This window comes from Lissotriton vulgaris, chromosome 5 (genome assembly GCF_964263255.1).
Source record: "Lissotriton vulgaris chromosome 5, aLisVul1.2, whole genome shotgun sequence".
Classification (NCBI taxonomy): Eukaryota; Metazoa; Chordata; class Amphibia; order Caudata; family Salamandridae; genus Lissotriton; species Lissotriton vulgaris.
In genome coordinates this window covers 1115431416-1115448619 of record NC_141693.1, presented here as the reverse complement: position 1 = coordinate 1115448619, position 17204 = coordinate 1115431416, and positions in this window count along the sequence as shown.

Genomic DNA, 17204 nt, shown 5'->3' with positions numbered 1-17204 from the left:
CTGGGTGAGTGGTCCGACAGGCCCCGGGGGAGGATGGAGGTGGACCTGACCCTATGTGTGTAGCTATGTGGGAGGAAAATGTAGTCTAAGCGAGAGATCATGGGATGTACTGAAGACACATAGGTGTAGCCAGCCTCAAAGGGGTGAAGGACCCGCCAAGTGTCCAACCAGCCCAAAGTGTGTGCCAGGCTGTTAAGTCTGGATCTAGGGGGGGAAGCGGTCTGAGGCTGTGCCTGCCACCTATCCAAAGGGGCCATAATGTCATTCCAGTCTCCCAGTATAACCAACCCGTCAGGGTGTTCTCCCCAAAGCTCCGTCAGTCTGTTCACAAACGTCTGGTTAAGGGGGGGTGGGGCGTACACACTGCCAATTGTCATCTGTTCACCGGCTAGCGTACCTGAAATGACCGTAAAGCGGCCGCCAGGGCCCAGTCATTGTCGAGTAACCTGGAAGGGGACACTGCGGTGGACAAGTATCGCCGTGCTGCGTGTGCCCCTAGAAAAGCCCGAATGATAAACCAAGTGGTAGCCAAATCTGGAGAGGCACGGGGCCCTATTGCCTAGTAGATGAGTCTCTTGAAGGAGCAGAATATCTGCAGAGTAGCGCTTGGCCTGGGTCAGTACCGACCCTCGCTTGACCTTATTCAGCAGACCCCGTACATTCCAGGAGAATATAATAAGGTCTCTCTAGCCGTGTGCATCATGGGCCCTACATGGAGAAAAGCGCGGAGGTCTATGCAAATGTGTGAGTTGGTGCGATGCAAACAACATACAACCTAACTGAGAAACTAACTGTCTAACCCCCCTCCTACCACCCCCTCCCCCTATACTTCCTGAAACATGGAGTATCCGTCACGGCAGAGTCCCGACCCGGCCCTCCAATAAGAAGACCACAACGAACCCTCAAATGGATCCCCCCCACCCACCCCCACCCATCAACTTAGAACAAGAAGGAGAGTCCAGTCCGACCCAGCTGAAGAGAATGTAGCAGTCCCTTCAGCATAGCGTCCGGGCACAGAGTGTGTCATCCCCGCCGACACCAGAAGGAAGTAGAGCAGCCAACAGAAGCACAACCCCAGAATGCCTCACTCCGCTGCATCCGTCTTATCCTGAGATTGCCAATTGTAGCGGGAGCATCTCCGCTCCGACGGCCACTCTGGAGTGAGTTTGAGAGGAGTCTGAGTCAAAAGGCGGCGAAGTATGCGGCTTAATATGTTGGCATTCATCTGTCCAAGCGAAGACCTCCTCAGGGGTGTCAAAGAAGTAGGATTTGGATTGAAAGAGTACTTTCATACGGGCTGGGAACATAGGAGCGTAGGAAAGGTTCAGGTCACGCAGTCACCTCTTCGCAGCCACAAAGGACTGTCACTGCTGCTGGACAATCCGAGTGTAGTCAGGGAAAGCCATGATGGGATGGGACTCAAAGACCATTTTCTCCTGGTGTGTTCGGGCAAAGCGCAGTATGGCATCTCGGTCTGTTTAATTAAGGAGACGAGCGACGACAGTACGCGGGCGCTCGCCCGGGTGTGGCTTCCGAGTCAGGGCTTGATGTGCTCTCTCAACCATAAAACAGGATGAAATGTCCTCAGCTGGTAGCAGCGGCCTGAGCCAGTTTGAGAGTAAGTTCCCCATCGAGGACCCCTTGCATCCCTCTGGAAAGCCTACCAGGCGGATATTATTGTGGCGGGCCCTCCCTTCTGCGTCCTCGGCCCTATCCGCAAGCTCCTTGGAGACCATGGCCAGCTTGTCAACCTTTTTCTGGAGGGCAGACACGGTATCCTCCACTGTCAAACCCCTCGTCTCGGCCTCTGTGACCCCGTCCACCGCCTTCCGGAGATCCTGATGGAGGAACCCCACCTCGGACCCCACTGCCCCGATCTGAGCCTTTAGAACCGTGTGTGATGTCCTCTAGAAACATCGCCATATCCAAGGAGATCTCCCCGCGGCCTCCTTCCCGGCCGGGGCAGCCGTGGCTTATTGATCCATGGTGGGCTGCTTGTGCGCCGCCGTGCTGCCGCTGTTTTTCCCCATAGTGGGGTGGAGGTCCACTTACCGGCGGTCCGGGGCAGCACTGTCCACGGAGCAGAAAAGCAGGATGAGGGCAGCAGGCCCAGCCCCGCCGCCAGGCGAGGCAGAGACCCCCCGCAGATCCATTGAGCGGGCATCACTTCCCGGTGCCCCAGTCTTGGCCAGTCAGGCCCCCAGGCAGCCCGGCCCCGGTATGGCCCACATTCCGCAGCAGCAAATGTTAGGACCACCACCATTCCACGGCCAGAAAACTAAACCCAGCCCGACCAGAGGAATGGGGACACCACACCCGCGGCGTTGCAGTCCTGAGGGCCAACTCCAGACCCCGCTGGGTGCTCTCTGGATGATGGTAGGCTCCACGGGCCCCGGATTCCTCAGCAAAGAGGGGCAGGCCACAGACACACCAGGACCCCGTACCCGTCCCAGGCTTCACAGTCCCCCGGGGTCAGGCCCAGCGCATGCAGTCACACAGGGGGGCCCATGGTCCCGTAGAGTCCTCACCTCACCGCCGCCAGGCACCATCGGCCGCCACCGCCAGTAGAAAGGGTGCTGCAGCAGCAAAGCGGGACCCACCTGGGGCCCGTCGATGTATGGACCTAGGTACCAGCTCCTCTCTGCCACTCAACGCTGGGGAGCGCTCTCGGGTGTCTCCCCCAGGGCCTCTGCACCCGGGCAGCTTCCATTATGCCCAGGCCTCCGGCCGCATGGAAGGGAGGGGGGTTGGGCAACACGGCGACCTCGTGGCCACCACTGACTGCAGGAACAGGCGCCCGCCCCGCTACAGCAGGCAGCCCCAGTAAATCAGCCCCAACTCTGTGCACCCACCGCAGAGCCTCCGAAACCTGTCCTCTCATCGCCACCGCCTCCTTCGCGACAGCCGCGGTGGCAGCCCACCAGTCAGAAATGAGCACGGCAATCAAGCGGAGTCCCCCCGGGAGTCCGGGGTACAATATCCGGCTCCTGGCACAGTGCCATGCAAATGCACCTCACCACTGCGGATTGTCGGGCCCAGGATGTAAGGCGGATGATGACTCTGGCAAGGGCGGCCCGCGGAGCTCTTAGGAGGCGTGGCAGCCATGGTCGGCTCCAAATCCACGCCCGTAAATTATATTTTTAATGTAAGTTTTAATCTTATGATTTTCCCACCAATTATGATTTTGCTTCCCACAAATTATTGTGGCTTGCGCATACCTACACGTGTATATACCAGTGTTCCCAACGGCATCATACTTTCTCCTTCTACTATGGATTATATTTTATTGTGTTGTAAATATAAATGTGCTGTAATAGCCGCAATAAAGCTTTTGATGAAGATGAAAAAGTGTGCAATACACCAAATTTGGATTTGGAGCTCATTTGTTTTTTTTTCTGCCTTGTCAGGGATCCTAGAAAAGGACTGGAAAGGTTATTAAAGATTTGCTAAGACAAATTATTAGATGTCATGGATTGATTGGCCAGAATATTGGATATGGTAGAGGAAGTATATGCTAATGAGGAACTAATTGATATAGATTTACTAAGAGGTTGGAGCCAGAGAGCTGTGGTCTTGCTAGGGAATCCTAACGCCGGGTGGTGGGCAGAGAGAAGAAGGGCAATACTTATGAAAATAATTCCCAAACTGGGGAACAGTGGCGTAGAAGGAGACTAGTGAGAATGTAAATGGGCTGCTTTTTGGGGAAGGCCTTGTTAAAGGTATTAGAAAATATGTGAATACTTTCACTGCTTTGGATAAGGCATCAAGTAGCCTGAGAAAGGTATTTGGAAGTGGTGTTTTTGGCAGGGCCAGGAGGGCAGAGGGATTCACAGGTCCCAGTAAAGTTCCCAATATAATTACCAGTATGGCAACTCTTACAGAGGAATATGTTTTCAGTCTCAAGACTGCATAATCAATCAATCAATCATAACATTTGTATAGCGCGCTACTCACCCGGCAGGGTCTCAAGGCGCTTGGGGGAAGGGGTCTGCTATTGCTCGAACAGCCAGGTCTTGAGTTGTCTCCTGAAGGCGAGATGGTCCTGGGTCAGCCGAAGATGGATGGGGAGGAAGTTCCATGTCTTGGCCGCCAGGTAGGAGAAGGATCTGCCACCAGCGGTGGCTCTTCGGATGCGTGGTACGGCGGCGAGGGCGAGGCTTGTCGAACGTAGCTGGCGGGTGGGTGTGTTGAAGGTCAGGAGGTCGTTGAGGTTCATAAGAACTTATAGGCTTCCTAGTGCATTATAAAATTATTTGGGTAGACCAGGCCAAGGAAGGTTCTCGAGAGGAAGAGGCCATCTGCAAGGTGGAGTACAAGATGAGTATGGAGACTACTATTGGTTCAATCCAAGAAAAAGTTGGGGGACATCTGAGATATTTCACAGAGGAGTTGAAGAAGATAACTCAGGACCCTTGGGTTTTAGAAACAATACAAGGGCATGCAATATAATTTATTGATTGTCCTCAACAAGTAGTGGAGAAAAGGGAAAAAAAATTCAAAGGTACAGGAGTTAATCTTAGATTCAGAAATAGAGACAATAATTCAAAAGGATACAATAAAGCAAATAGAACAGTCTGTATAGGGCTTTGTGAGCAATATATTTTTAGAAAACAAGAAGGAAAAAGGATGGTGGTTGGTCATAAATCTCTGAGAACTGAACAAGTAATTATTATACAGACATTTCAAAATGGTGGGAATCCATTGTCAGAGGGATTTGCCGATAAAGAAGGATTTGTTAGTGAAATTAGATCTAAAGGATGCCCGTTTCACCATAGCAATAGAACAAAAGAGTCGGACATTTCCACATTTCAGATGGACAAAGATACTTTAACAATTTCAGTGTCTTCCATTCGGCCTATCTTTGGCATCTTGGTGTTTCACGAAGGTGATGAGGGTGGTTGTGTTGTTTTTCTGTCAAAGAGGAATACGCATTATTATTTACTTAGACGATATTCTGATAATGTCACAGGATCAGGAAAAACTGAGGAAAGAGTTGAAGCAGGTTTTGAGAAATTTGAAGGACTCATGTTTCTTACTAAACAAAGAGAAATCCATTTTAGAACCTTCTCAAAGGATGGACTTTTTTGGGTTTTCACGTTGACACGGTGAAGAGTATGTTGTTAGTACCAGAGAAGAAAGTGAATATAATAAAGATGGAGATGTATCAAAATATGAGAAAGGATTTTTTTACTTTGAGGGAATTGACACGCTTGGTAGGTTTACTCTCTTATTTAATACAAACATTTATTTCCAGGGCCCCTTCATTACCAAGCTTTGCAGAGGCTAACCGTGGAGGAGTTAAGGAAAGGCTTATGGTTTGGGGCCAGAATCTCAATGAATGTGGAGGCTAAGGAGGAGTTAATATGGTGGATGAACAATATGGAGGCATGGAATGGACATGCGATTTTTGGTAGTGCTCCAAATTTTGTCTTAGAGACTGACGCAAGTTTGAGTGGATGGGGAGCACATTTATCGAAACAACAGACAGGTGGAGTTTGATTAAAGGAAGAGTAGTCAAGGCATAAAAATTGCTTGGAGTTAACTGAAGAGTTTCAGGAGAGGTCTAGGAGGACAATCTGTGTTGATGAGGATGGACAGACAATGTGTCAGCAGTGGCATTTATCAACAGATTGGGAGGAAGAAGATCCCAAGGTTTAGCAAATTCAGCAAAGGAGTTTGGGAATTTTTGTTTGGAACACAGGATAATAGTAAAGGCAGAAAACCTACCGGGGGATTTAAATCAGACAGCAGATTGGAATTCAAAGCATTTGAGGGATTACAGTGATTGGAAGTTGGATCTGAATTGTTTTTGAAGGATAGAGGAATTGTGGGGTCCACTAGAGGTGGATCTGTTTGAGAGTCGATTGACTTACCAGATACGTAATTATTTCATTTGGAGGCCGGATCCTATGGCATCAGCGGTAGATGCGTTCCAGCAAATTTGGAGGAGGAAAAGAGCAAATGCTTTTCCTCCATTCACAATTATACAGAAAGTACTCTTGAAGTTGAGACAGGAAAGATGTCAATTGGTGCTGGTAACACCGTTCTGGGTGTTGCAGGTCTGGTTCCCATCAGTGATGGAGTTAGCATGTGCAGAGCCTTTTTTGATTCACGCAAGAGAGGGTCTTCTATGGATCAGAGAAGGAGAGGATCATCCTTTAGTTAGGAGCAAGGTGCTGAACCTTCTGGTATCAGTATCTCTAGCTGCTTCCATGGACTTTTGAGTAAGGCAGCAGAGTTGCTGGTGGATAAATCTGGGCTCCTGGAACTAGGAGTAGGTATAGAGGGAATTGCAGAATATGGGCTAGTTGGTGCATACAGAGGAGTGTGGATCCTGTGGAGGCTCCTGTATTTGAGGTAATACATTTTTTAGTGAAGAAGGATTAGGATAACAGGCTATTAAATGCTACACGTGAGCAATTCCTGCAGGACATGTTCTTGTAGATGACAGAACGATGGGCAGAATTGGTATGGTTTGTAGAATCCTAAAAGGTATGAGCTTAAAACAACCTCCTAAAGCAAGCTACAGTTGTGGGATGTCAATGCGGTGTCTCTGTATTTGAGTTGGTCTGCAAATAGATATATGGATTTAAGGAGACTTTCCAAAAGGTTGGCTACTTTATTATGTTTGGTATCATGCAGGAGAGTTTCAGATGTGAAAACCTTAGAGGTAAGTCACAAGATAGTAATCCCAGATGGGGTATAGTTTGAGATCTGGAAGAGAAGAAAGACAATGAAAAAGTCAATTTATTATCCAAGATTGCCAGAGGAAAGGAAGTTGTGTGTAGTGGAATGTATGAGTGAATATAAGAGCAGAGTGTTAGAGTATAGAAAGCATGGGGAGAATCAGGTATTGATATCTTATGGGAAGCCATTTGGTGTGGTGAGTACAGCAAGAATTGCAATCTTGGTGAAAGAAGTCATGAAGGAAGGTGGCATTGATGAAGACCGCATTCTATGTGACGGGCAATGGTTATAATTGTCTGTTGGTAGGCTGGAAGAAATTTTGTAAACAGCTGATTTGTCAAATGTAGGTATTTTCTCCAAACATTATTTCAGACCAATAGAACATGTATCAAATGTACTGTTAAAGGGCTTTCAACATGCATAATGGTAGCCTGCGGTCTTGAAATGAAATGGTGATTCTCCAAATGAGAATTAGGATTCCATTAAAGACACTATGGCAATATTTGTCCTGCCCTCCACAACCCTAAAATTAGATGAAATATGGGACAATGGGAAATGTATTTCAAAAGATAGTATGGATGATGCATTAAGATTTATTTGCAAAAATAAGGAATGTGTAGAAGGAAAAGAATGTTGATAGATTCGTTTTTAGGTCTCGTAGCGAAAACACAGCGCGTATGCGCTGTGTCTCGCCAGAGATCTTTTGATGTTGACCCTGCTTCCTAGGAGACAGTGCCGGCCGCGCGCATGTCGCAAAAGGCGATTGGCGCAGGCCACGCGCGCGCGCTCGCCGTGTCTGTCTCCTGGGAAGCGCATACATACACAGGCACACTTCCCCCTGCACGCATGCGCACACACATACACAAGCACACACGCGCACGGAGAGACATCCCCCCCACCCCTCCGCCGTGGCACACACAGACACACACAGACACACACACACGCACACATACAGGCATCCCCCCCTTCCCCGCTCACCGGTCAACGGCCCTCCGGACTTGTGCAGCCTCCGACCGCGGGGCTCTCCCTCGGTGCTCCTCCAGGCACTCCATGGGCGTGGGCTTCACAAAACGGAAGTTCCGCCCCACAATAGGTTTTGTTTTGTCAGTCCCGCCCCACGATAGGTTTCGTTTTGTCCTTTTGTTTGTAGAATCGTAGGGTTGTGACTGAATTAACACTCTAGTGTTTTGGTTGTATAGCCACATCTATCCTAGTTGAATTTTCAAAGTTCCTTTCCTGCTTGTTTTTTTAATGGCGCCGTCTTCTCCCCAGTACAGCCACAGTGCCCCGCTTCTGCTGTTCTGCTGGACAGGGGTGAAGGCTTTTTTTCTCTTGAGTTTGTAAAGCGTAATAAAGTAATCTGTTTATTTATTGTTCGATCAGCCAACAAATTGCAGTAAGTATTATGCTTGTGTTTTATGTTTGGTAACTCGACAGGAGTCGCAAAATGACGGACAGCATGCACACGTGTGTGTTGGTACACTGTGCCCCCTGGTGTGGTGAGGTGACGCGCTCCCCCTGCACACTTCAAAGTGTCGCAGGACGTGTGATCGTCCGCCGAGCTGCTGATGGATGGGTGTTTATGGCGGGCCAGTAAGTCTGCTCGGCCGCTCTGCATGGCTGTGCCCATTTCCTGCCAGTGTCATTACGTGCGACCACATCTATCCAGTTGATGCACTCAGGTGCTCATAAATAAGAAGTCTGACACCGCTGTACTTATTTTACATTGCAACACGGAGGCAGGAGGGGGGCCAGGATGGGAATCAACTCTCAAATTTCAAAGTGACAAACCCTTCGCTTGCCTTCTGGAGTAATATTTTGGAAATACTGGAATGAACTTTATAAATGTATAACTTAAGAGTTATTGTATCTACGATGCACCCTAAAGTTGATTTTCACCGCCCTTGTCGTTTTCCACAAATACTGCTCTCGTAGCCCTGCGCAGCCTGTTTTCAAGATTATTTTCAGACTCAGGCCCATCACTCTTGCTGGCCACTATTAAAAGTGTGCATGGTTTACATTTTGTAATCTGAAGGCGGTTCATTGTTTGAGTTGTCAGGACCATAACATCAGCACGTGATAGGCTGGAGATGGTACACAGCCATGGGATGGAGAGTAGAGGTCTGGGCCTAGACCAGAGGTCAACATGTGCATGAGATTGTAGGTAACAGGAAGAGCAAAAGGTGAATGAAGGCCGATATGGGCAAAGAAAAATGGACTCCAGACTGTGGATGAGACCACAAGCAAACTAGGAATGAGACTGACAGAGAGGATATTCATTGTTAGTGTTGGATTGTGAGGAACATTTGGGTTCAAGTAGCACTCGATTAAGTGGGTGAGCGATATGTGAATGGGCGTGAGAGATGAGGGAGGACATTATGGAATAGATTTGTGACTTGAGAGAGAAATACAAAAAATGAACATGAGTGGTCAGATGTCCAAGATTGTGTTTTGGAACCAGACTAGCCTGTGTGCCATTTGCATTTTCCCAGTTGGGCTGCTTTGTAATTGTGACTGGATTTATATAGCGCCTATTTAGGAGTTTAAGCGGTTTAGGGAAAGTAGCACGCTACTTCTGAACCCAGGAATATTAGTTATTGCAATTAGTTATGTGCTCTCAATAAAGAATTGCGTGAATTTACTTGTTACTTTGTGATATTTTATTACCAGGGAGGTGTGATCGTTAGTGTGGTTTCAGGTGAATGGTTAGTGAGATGGAAAGGCTAGCGAAGTTTAGGTCATATTATATTACAGGGATAGGGTTTTAAAGAGGAGTATCCGCCAGTTGCAGAATTACATTAAGAAGGATTATGGCAGGTATGACAAATGGAAGGTATGCATAAGATGTAAAGTAAAAAGAGGATCACTGACACTGACTCTCAATCACACTGCCTCTCACTCACACTGATTCTCTCACTATCACTGACAGACTCTCCCACTCTCGCCCTCACTCACTGTCACTAACACTCTCACTGACTGACTCTCCCACTCACTAACTCACTCACTGTCCAAACTCACTGACCGACTCACCCACTCTCTCTCACTCACTGACTCACTCACTGACTGACTCGCCCACTCATTCTCACTCACTGACTCACTCACTCTCAACACATATTGCAGTACAAATGCAATAGGTGTCCCATTTGCAAAAGTTATAAACAATGCCAATAACTCAAACTTAAATGCTGAGAGACCTATTGCATTGTAAATGCTTGTTTATTTTGACAGCAAAGTAACAAGCAGGAAGGACACTTAGAAAGGCTTCTTGGAGAATAAGAAGATGGAGATAGAAAGTAGAAAGGAATTTCGCAAATTAAAAAAGGAAGAATGTTCAGTGAGGTCTTTAGAAACATAAGCAACAATGTAATTTGCTTTATTCTAAGAATTTGTGTAAATGTATTTATGCATTTGCCTTTATTATATATAATAACATAAATCTTGGTATCATAGAAATGTGAAAAAATATGGCAACCTCAAAGTATTTTCTCCGAGGAAAAAAAGTACATTTACCAAACAGCTGTCATGTGTTTAAATCTGCTGTTAAAATTATGGGACGGATATGTTATCCATTGTTGAGGTCACAAGCGCTCCAAATTGGCGCTTCTGACTGCAAAATGGACTTTCATGTGTACGAATCCCATTTTAAAAGTTTGTAAGGTTTTTGCAGGTTCGTAAACTGTGATTGCGACTAGATACCGATTCGTTATTAGGAAGGGCCATAATTCTAGCCACAAGCTAATGAAAAGTAATTGACTCCCAATTTAGGGAGTTTAAACAATTGATTGGTGAAATACGTTTCAGAGGTAGGCAGTGATCCACGGGATCATTGTTAACTCTTAGTAAAACTTATTAGAAAACGAAAATGTGTTTCAACACAGGCTGCAATTAAAAACTAAAAAAAAGTTTTCTTTATTTAAAATGCAATGACAAAAATGGTGATCTGTTCAACATTGCATGTCACCATCCCTGTGATTGAATGCAAGCAGAGAGAATCACAATTTGCAAACTACTTCATTAATATTTCTAAAGTAGGTCGGATTGCAACTCATTCCGATTTAGAATTTTATGAACTGAACTATTAGTACATAGGTGTGCTCACACATTTTCACAATAGTGGCAAAACCACTGGTCACAAATTGCGATCAGTTTTTACTGCCAGTGTAATAATATATCTGACTCAAAGTTACTGTGTTCTCAGATATGGTAAGCATTCAATGCACCAGATTGCTTGTCCAGAGCAGAACTTTCCTACAGACTGAGAAGAATTTTACTGCGGAGAACATTCAACACTGTGGGCCAGATTATGATGTCGACATTGCTGCAGTCTTGGGACCTAGCGACCTCCGGTCGGTGGTCCCGACACCGCCATTACAATGCGACCGCACATGGTGTGGTCACATACTCCCATTTTCTATGGGAGCTTGTGCTGCGGGCATAAACCAAACATAGCACAAGCTTCAATGGAGAAATTAGAGATTCTGGTAATCCCTGCACCACCACACGGTGCAAGGATTAACAGGAGGGCACCATAGGTCTCCCCTCGGACCACAACAAAGGCAGTAGAGGAATTTGGCCAAAGTCTCATCCGACAGACTTTCCAGCAGAAACGCTGTCTTCAGTGATTATGGTTGAGCCTCCGACTAGCTGACGGGGTCCTTGAGCCTGTCGGAATCCTGCAGGAATGAACGGCCAGTTTCACTTTCGACCTCCGACATTGTAATGCAGTGGTTGAAAGTGAAACCAAAGATGTTGGTTTCCAAACAACATCAAGATACGGCCCTTAGTGATGCGTTATTTTGGGGCACTGATGAGGACTATATTTTGTCTGTCATTGACTAGGGTCAGGCCCTTTTTATTGCTTGCCAGTGGAATTCCTCTTTTGGTTATTGTTAGAAACGTAGACTTTGACTTATACTTACCATCTTTGTATGAAATAGCTAATTTGTTTGTCAACTTCCACAGAATTCCATGCAAATATTGAGAAAGAGTGAAAAGCTATGCATTCAGCGGGCAAAGTGATTTCAGGGCGTCCCGATAGCCTTTTTAAGCACATTACACCTTGTGTAAAATATCTAGTGTGATACTGGCATGAGAATGGTTCACGAAACGTCACCTTAGAAGACATTTTCGATGTTTCTGTGTGAAACAATATTACAGACAGACCATACGTTTAATTTTACAAATTTTGCAGGCGTAAATAAAATTTCGCCCAGGATAACTGCTTAGATGTGCATCTGTGTTTGGATGAAAAGTTACGACCACTGCATGCACAGCGTTTCCAGTTGCTAAAATTGTTAATAATGGGCCACCACTTGTTCGTAAAATCAGCCATGCCACATATTTCCAGTACAACATTATTCTGGTAATCATTCTTCCTGTTTTGCAAGAGCTTCTTATTATGATCTTGTGCACATTATGGGGTAAACTTATTTTATGTATGTAGGTAATAAAGCTTCCTGGAACAACTTACCACAGTTATAAACAATTCAGCTTTCGCTATAATCGTTCCTAATGCTCAGGTAGATGAAAAAAGTAAATTCGTTTTTGTACTCCCATGAAAAATATTACAAATTACATGTATTCCCAATGAGGTCTGTAATTGTATGTATGTTTTGTTAGCTGTTGAATCCAGGTTTTTTTCATATATAATTTGACCACTGGCAGAACAGAATGTGTGTAATGTTGTTATTTATATAAAATATACATTTTGATGCATTATACGTGACTTTTCTTTTTAACACAAAAGTCAAAGTTGATTCCTGCCCAGAATTAATGACAAGTAGAACATATAATCATTTAGCCTCAAAGGACGCACAGTAATGAACTCTTAGATATGCAAGGAAATACATATTGTGAGATTAATTATTTATACGACGCTTTAGGGTATGAAAATCCCCTGTAAGCTCTTGTAATTAGAATTTAAGTGGTCGTGGAAAAAGGGAATTAAATGCACTTGCCAAAAGGAAAATAGATTTGAATATAGGATTCAGGGTTCAATACAAGTTATTTCCCACAGCCCCACGCACATTTTTTTTGTAGTTTTAAACAATCAAATTGTTTATGGTGCTTAAACAAAACCAAGGCCTATGAGCCCTCTGAATCAGTCTATTATTATCATCCTACAGGAAGGTATGTATTTTCTCAACCTAAGAAGTAGAAAAAATCTGCAAATAGGAGTGTGCAAACTGCCCGCAACGTTTTTACAAAGTTTTGCTATGCAAGCCAAGTCTGCTGTAGGTCCTGATTACTTGCCTAGATATGCTTGCATTATTCCTCACGTTTAGTAAATCTATGTATTTTACAGAGTTTTCCTAGCAAATTTACAGTATTTCCTCACAGGTGGAATTTGCTTGTGAATGGTAGTGGTAAGCGCTGAAATGAATGTACCGTTCTCTTGCGAGTGAAATGGAACACTGTTTTCCTCATGTCGTTAAAACTGGATACATGCCAGTGATCTTTCTTTCTCGCAAGAACTGAAAAAGAGTGGGCAATTGACGATTTGCATATGAAACCCCATGTTGAAGAGAATGTGGGGAACAATGGTTAATATTCGTAGTAGTGGCAAGAATTATTGGAAGTCTGTGTAAGAAAAACTATGCAGCTTTCCATTCCCCTTTAGGTTGAATGCAAAAATCGCCAGCAGGTGCACCAACTCACTCAGCTAGTAAGTAAGTCATGTGCGGTCACTGTACATCAACAGGGGACGTGGCATTGATTATCTTTGAAAAAAGCTGGATTAATTAGTTTCCTTTGTTGCCCTGACATTCAAAACGTATACAACATTTACAGACTGGTCAAAACTCCCCCTCCCAACTCCTTTCCAGGTAAAGAACCTCTTTTAGGATCCACAAGTGCTTTTGTTTTTCGCCTTTTAATACATGCCCAATGAAGGGAGACCTAGCACATATCACGGCTGCTAGCATACCTTCTTTCTGGGAGCAGCAGTGAAACCAAAGAAATCTCAGATGGGAAATCTTGTTTTTATTAAGCGGGTAATGGAAATGTACCCCTGATCTGGTGTCCTTCTGCAGGTCCCTTGGGTGATGACAGTTCACCACATCTCCCCCCTCCCCCCCAATCACTCACACTGTCTGATTACTTGTAATCATGAAAATATTTGTTACATGGACTTCATGCAGTTTTTTTCTTACACGCTGTCCAGTTCATAATAGCTCTGCTACCCATTCTCGTAGTTGTCTTGCTTGGTGTCTTTGTTTCTTTATTTATTCTGTTACCTATCATACTAGACATTGAATTAACTCTTAACAATGCTGAATTCTGAATTCTACTAAATGTATTTTCTGTATTTGATGCGGTTGGCCACGGGGCACATTTCTAACACTCTCCAAAGACAATTTCGCATTAATGGATTGATGCTCACATCGTATACTCTCTTCCAAGAACGCATTATCTGTTTAATAATATATCTTTTTTAAATGGTTTAATTCTGCCATTGTGCAGATCGCTTAGTGCTGTAAATGAAAGATGTCTCTCTTATCCAATGTAACAACACTTACTCTGTCAACCTCGAAGGATGGACGTTTGTCTTGGCCTTGCAAGAATTCAAAACAACAGCAGGCTGGCCACACACAGATCTCTGCAGTGAGTGATTACATGAATGAACCATCCTGTTTTAACCTACACGCAACACTGGTGTGGAGGTAATTAACACTTCAAAAGTACTTGTTGATGAATCTTGGACATTCATCACTCTAGTCTAGCCTAAAGACTCGTACACTTTATGACCAAGAATCTGAAAATGCTGATCATGTATTATTCATAGGTCAGTGCTTGGCGGAACTTCAGGAAGTAATTGGTGAACAAATACAATTAATGACAGCATAACAAATACCATTTCTGCCATGCACTACTTTTGATATTACTAGATTTTAGGCATTCACATTGTTGAATAATGTAGAATATAAGGGTGAGCCACTTAGAGAGTAAGGTTATAAAAATGGCTCTAAAGTTGTATTCCATTTTGGCCATACTTGGAATGTGTGAAGTGTATTTTACCAAACTACAAAGGGTTGTTCATAGAACCTGGTGCAAGATGCCTTATTAGTGACTATTGTATACCATTCAACATTTTGACCTACACTTGTTGGCCATGTGAATTCTTTAAGGATGTGATCCGAGAGAGTGAACACTTTTTGGAGGGAGTTCGAGATTTAAAAAAGTGGGTACCCCATTAAAGTTTATGGAGGCTATTAATTTATAAGGCATCTGAATACTATTAAAAAGAGGGTGATATCCACCTAATGTGGTGAGTTGATACATATGGTATGTGTAGTGCATGTTGTCAAAGATTACATCCAATTTAACTATTTTGGTGGTAGATAATTAAGCACAGGTGATTACCTACAGTCCTCAAAAGTTAAAACCTACTGTGACAATCACGATGATGTAATTTGAGATGTCATTAGGGATACTATCAATAATGTATTTAGACATATCATGAGTGATGTAACATATGAGGTCATAAGCAGTGCATGATGGGAAAATTGCATAGTCTGTGACGGTTTTTAAAATAGCAGCCACATTGTTCTACCTCTGTTACAATCCTACCTGTTTTAAACTGTATTTCAATCAGTTACATTTGAATGTAGTCATTTATATGGTGTACAGCACAGCTTTCCAAACTTTTCATGTTGGTGACACACTTTCTAGACATGCATCATTTTGTGACACGGTAAAGCAGTGCAGCGAGTGTAGCGAGCGAGCCTGATGCACCTAGAGCTGTTGGGGGGGGGGTCTCAAAGTACAGATGTTACAGGTGATGTACAGTCTAGTAAGGACTAAATCGGATTACCCTTTTGCAAATGCTTGTTTCTAAAGCTAACATTTCAGGTAAAAAGCACCAGCCTCCAATATCAGCACATACCTCTTTTCTTGTGCCTCTTACTCTTTTTTGTTTCCAAATATTTTCTTTGCATTTCATAAACGAGAACCAAAAGTCTAGTACAGAAAAGTTGAACAAGTACTGCAACGGTGAATGGCCATCAAAAATAGCAGAGGCTGCTGACATGACATTACCACCCGCTTTTGTACCACATGAGACCAAGCAGCATACCGACTGGTAAGGCCTCAGACAAGCAAGTGTGACGCCACAGCCATACAGAGAAGGAGAAAACAAAAGGTGGAGGAGCCAGAGGTCTGTGGACTTGGCAAACGGGACTTGGGCTGCAGAGAAAGCTCTGGGAATTGTCTCCTGCTGTTTAATGACAACCGTGTAGGTATTTAAACATCCCCAATTAGCATTTCTAAAGACGAAAAACAGGTCTTTAGAAATGCATTTGGAAGCGCAGCAGCATCACCATCAGCTCCACTTCAGATGCTCCTGTGAATTATTTACTGAATGAGGTGAAATCCTTTGTAGTGCACGCTGATTGTAGAGGGAATCATGATGGCAAACCTTGGCAGCAATGCATCATCCAGCGACACACCCACACATGGCAGGCGACACAGTAATGTGTTCAGACACAGAGTTTAGAAAGCTCTGGTGTACAGGGTGGCATTTTTTAAAACAATGGAAACATATTTTTAATTCTTTTACTCATATTTAACTCACTTTAAAAAATATTTTGAAGCGAGTGTCCATGCATGCATTGTAGGAAACTACTGACAAGAGTAATTGAGAGACAGGTAAAAAGGCAAATGTACTGTACAAACAGCAACTCGTTTGAATCGTCTCTGTCCGCAGTGACACACATCTATTCATTTTGAAGATGAGGTCAGTCAGGCAACTGTAAAAAGTCTATTCCAATACATTTAAATATAAGAATAAAAATGAAATCTATGTCATCCAAAATGTTACTATTTTAAAATGAAGAGATTTCAAGTGACAGAAGGATGGACATTCTGAGGAAAGAGATGTGTAAAGAGGTTGCTGGACTTAGGCAAATCTCTGTATGTGTTTTAGCTATTTAAAAATATATTATGGCATAATTTACTAAAAACTCATACTTCCCCTCACATTCTTCTTTAACCAGCTGGTTTTCATATCGGCATTTTCATCTGAATGCTCCTTTATTTCTGTCTGGTCAATAGCAATGTTTTTCATTTCTAAGGCCCTCACTTACAAGAAGCCTTAGTTGCCGGCCCATAGCTCTTTATGACGATCTGGTGGCGCAGGCCTTTTAATCATATCTATGAGGTGATGCAGAGACACACTGCGTGGCTCTGCATGGCCTCATAGATATGGAGTAGGGCAAGGCAGCGCAAAGTGCTGCCTTGTCTTCCGCTACTTCAAGGAAGCGTTTCATGGGTGTTGCTCTGGGTGCTCCCACTCAACTCCCATGGATTTTGACACCAAAAGTGTACGCCTCCCCAGAGCAGGTGTAACGAAGAGAAATGTTTACATTTCTCCTCGTTATTTGCACGTGTACCACATTCTGTGGCACACATAGAACAAGGAAGGTGCCTATTGTGTTGCGTTTGTGCTGAAAGATGCCCCTTCCTGCAAAAAAACAATCATGCCAACAACACAGACACCCTTGCACCATGGTTGGTGCTCG